General features: G+C 38.0%; 1 long non-coding RNA gene across 1 annotated transcript; it reads left to right on the top strand.

The window, feature by feature from the left end:
* The first annotated feature begins 1,926 nt into the window (after nucleotides 1–1,926).
* Nucleotides 1,927–3,771, top strand: LOC106012500. Its single transcript, XR_004858875.1, has 2 exons — nucleotides 1,927–2,127; nucleotides 3,689–3,771. It is a non-coding gene; the product is annotated as an uncharacterized LOC106012500 (long non-coding RNA).
* The last annotated feature ends 169 nt before the right edge of the window (nucleotides 3,772–3,940 follow it).

The raw sequence follows: 3,940 nt of genomic DNA, 5'->3' as shown, positions 1-3,940 counted from the left end.
TTTTAGGGTTACCTTCCTTAACTGAAACCCAAAGACTACAGCCTAATGCAATAGCTCACAGAGTGGCGTTCTATGTGTCAGACATGGGTACTTTCTTACTCTTATTGGCATGGCCGGCGTGTCTCCATTTACATGTACAATCTCTGAACCCCCATCCTGCTTCCCACTAGCTCTAGCATTCTAAAAACCACCATTCTGTCTTGAAAAGTTGGCTACTAATTCGTCTGTTGATCCGCGCTTTTCACGCGCCTTAAGTCTGTCTTAGAGTGGGTGGCATCACTTCCGTTTCCATGGGTGACACCACTTCCGCAAAATGAAGTACTGATTAGTGTAAGATCTTTGTTTGTGCCGGAAATACGCACGAAAAAAAAATAATTTATTAAAAAAACGTATTACGTTATACAGACAGAAGAAGGTAATTTCCAATGCAAAACGAGTTTACAAGTCATTCATTCTCTAAAATAATATTTTAGGCGTGATAATTACTGCTCTGCTAACCCACGTGCTTTTAGCGAAACGATACAAACAAATCAAGCTTTTGTAAGATTTTATGTGTACACAATGGCCAATGACGTAGTGTCTACACAAAGAGCGATGACGTGTGTGTGTACTCATTGAATGATGACGTACATGTGTACCCATTTAATGATGACGTATTATTTACACAAAGAACGCTAACGTTATTGATATAGGTGTACTCATCGGATGATGACGTAGGTGCGTAGACAAAGAACGATGACGTATTTGGTCCTGTAAAGGGGAATAACTAGCAGGCTGCCATTTCTTAATTTCATTGTTATGTCCCTTCTTTTTGGCGGTCTGATATTCGCTTTTTTTCTTTTCAATTTTTTCATTGTTATGACCCTTGTTTTCACTTTTTTATTATTCGCTGGTGATCGCAGGCCAATGGCTTGTGGCGGCTCGTATCACAGAACAGATGGCTAAACTGTAAAATGTACCTGCACTTGCTCCAAGCTGAGTTTCAAGTTGATGTATTTTTTCGTTAAATGCGTAGTGGAAGCATATATAGATTCTAGTAAAGTGTATGTAGAAATCTGTTTTTACAATAATAAAGTAACCTTTATGAGCCACATAGACAGACCCGTCCTGTACTCCTGCTAATGATAATGGAGAATCTCCAAAAATAACCAACGGATTTAGGCCCGATTAGAAAAACTTTTGTGAAGATAAAGCGACCTATACAGTAACCTGTAAAATTCCACATGTGTAGAGAGAAATGAAAATAAGTATTTTAAGATTCCTAAACTTCTAATGAAATGTATTTTGTATAAAGATACAGATTGCTCTTTCGGTTAGATCCAACTGGTCAATATTGAATTCTACATATCCGTTTCATTGTCTTCCTCAGAATCTGAAAATCAACTCAGACATCGGTCCACGATTGTCATTCAACTCAACTACGGGAACTTCTACTTCCCCTCCATCATCAGCCAGACGGTTAGATCTATCTCCATTGAAGTCTAAGAAGTAAGTTTATAGTGTTCACCATTGCACTACAAATCCTCTGCTTTGTCTCTCAGTACCTCATGATTTTTTTACATGACAAAAAAATAGCTGGAACATTTTTAGACAGTTATCAAATTGTACTCTTTATATACATGACAAAAAAATAGCAGGAACATTTTTAGACAGTCATTTTCTTTCTTTTTAAATTGTGCTCATCAATGAAAATTGAATTGATAATAACTCTAAACAATTGTCGTGAATAGTAAAGAAGTTTCACGTTTTATTATTCGCTTTTTTTCTTTTAAATTTATATTTTCGTAATTAAAATTATTTCAACCTCCAAGTGCTATTGCTTCATGAATTTTCCCGGAGCCTCACCATCTAGACGAAATTACAAATTCTATATCTAGATCTAGAGTAAGATCTTAAACTAATTCTTTGGTTTCGAAGTTACCAACCCATTTTCAAAGTTCGATGACGCGCTGCAATTTAAAATTCTTTGTTGATAGTTTGCTATCACTATATCAGCTGAGTCCACATTCTGGCTTTGGCTGTACTAAAGACTTTAGGGAAGAATCTGATCTGAAATATGCCAAACATCATTAGATCTAGATTCTAGATGTACACATCAAAGGAAGAAGCTTCGACGTTCGAAGCCGGGTAGGCCCTAGCCTAACTGCTGACGGATCGGTGAAGTATTACTATAGAAAATCTAGATCTAGATCTATATTATCTATATCTAGATCTAGGTCTAGATCTAGAATCTAGATCTAGATCAGGCCTATTAGTTAAGCTTCTACATCTAGATCTAGAGATATAGATCTAAATCTAGATTAGATCTAGATCTAGATCTAGATGAGGATGGGGGATGTCTTTTTCGATGAGCGATCTTTTTTCCCCCGGTTTGGGAGTGGGAGGAATCACAAATGAAGAAAAAAAACACTGTCACAATTTCTACTCGGACAGTCTCTCTCTCTCTCTCTCTCTCTCTCTTTCTCTCTCTCTCTCTCTCTCTCTCTCTCCCTCTCTCTCTGTGTCTCTCTCTGTCTCTCTCTCTGTATCGCTCGCATTCTTTTTTTCTTTGTTTGTCTCTGTCTTTCGTTCCTTCCTGCCAACTGGCAGACATGTCATATTATATACATTTTGCTAGCACTTCCCCCTGCGCTCTCTCTCTCTCTCTCTCTCTCTCTCTCTCTCTCTCTCTCTCTCTCTCTCTCTCTCTCTCTCTCTCTCTCTCTCTCTCTCTCTCTCTCTCTCTCTCTCTCTCTCTCTCTCTCTCTCTCTTTAACTCACACACACAGACACACACACACACACTACCGGGTCTGGGCGCTGAAACCCTCCGAAATCACAAAAGAGTTCCCCTACCGGGTCTGTATACTTTGTGACTTTGTTCCCGGTTACCGGGTCTGTATACACTTCGATTCGAAAATCCTTGACATTTTGTGAAACTTGAAATTCTTCACATCATATTTCTCAAAACTAGAGATGTAGATTCTAGGTCTAGGTACTGAGCAGATATAGACTATAGACTGTAATTTTCTAAGTTAGCGGTATATATATGTAATTATGTTGTCTTTTAGATCTATCTTAGCATCTATAGATCTAGATCTAGTCTCTATGGCAACAACGTTGCCAAGGCCAAGACAAGGCATCATGTTTTAATTTCCCAAACTTCTGCTACGCTGAAGTTGTAGAATTCAAGTACTGTCAAGCCAGCCCTAGATCTAATTATGTTCTTGTTGGTCTAGAATCTAGATCTAGAGTAAAATTTGGGAGGCATTTTTATTTTTTTAAAAAGGAACTGCCTATTTGCAACGTCGCTTTGCGATTAGTGCTGGTGTTAAATAAATGTATCAGTCACTCCAATAATTAGATTGATGTCGGACATAATGTTGTTTGTTTTTTAATTGTTTTTTTTATTTTGAGATATGTTTGAGAAAGCTGTGCAGTTGGCGAACTTTTGGAACAGAAAACCCTCCACCCTTTCTGAATTTCGGTCAGAAACGTACAAATTAGCGTGCTCAAGATCTCTTAGCCTTAGTTTCTCTCTATATGTGTAAAGATTTTAACAGTTTTGATATCATATCGCTCCCTAGATCTAGTAATAGTAGCGATAATGTCTGATGTGATCCGAGGATTGTTTGGTTGGTTGTTTTGCTGTTTGCGTTAACCACATTATGCTCAGTTTGAAAATTGTCATTTTTTTTCCTCATTCCAGCAATTGACAAGGTGTCCGATGGTAACTTAGAATAGGATCAGGTGATCGCAGGCCTATGGCTTGTGGCGGCTCGTATCACAGAACAGATGGCTAAACTGTAAAATGTACCTGCACTTGCTCCGAGCTGAGTTTCAAGTTGTTTAGGTGAGCATGCTTTGTTAATTGGTTTCAGAATTTCTCAAAGTAAGTTAACTTTTCTGAGGTTTAAGCTATTGTTGAAATTCAGAGAAGAAGTCGTTTGCTAGTATTGGG

Source organism: Aplysia californica, unplaced genomic scaffold (assembly GCF_000002075.1).
Source record: "Aplysia californica isolate F4 #8 unplaced genomic scaffold, AplCal3.0 scaffold00389, whole genome shotgun sequence".
Lineage (NCBI taxonomy): Eukaryota > Metazoa > Mollusca > Gastropoda > Aplysiida > Aplysiidae > Aplysia > Aplysia californica.
This window is presented reverse-complemented; position numbering and strand designations above follow the sequence as displayed.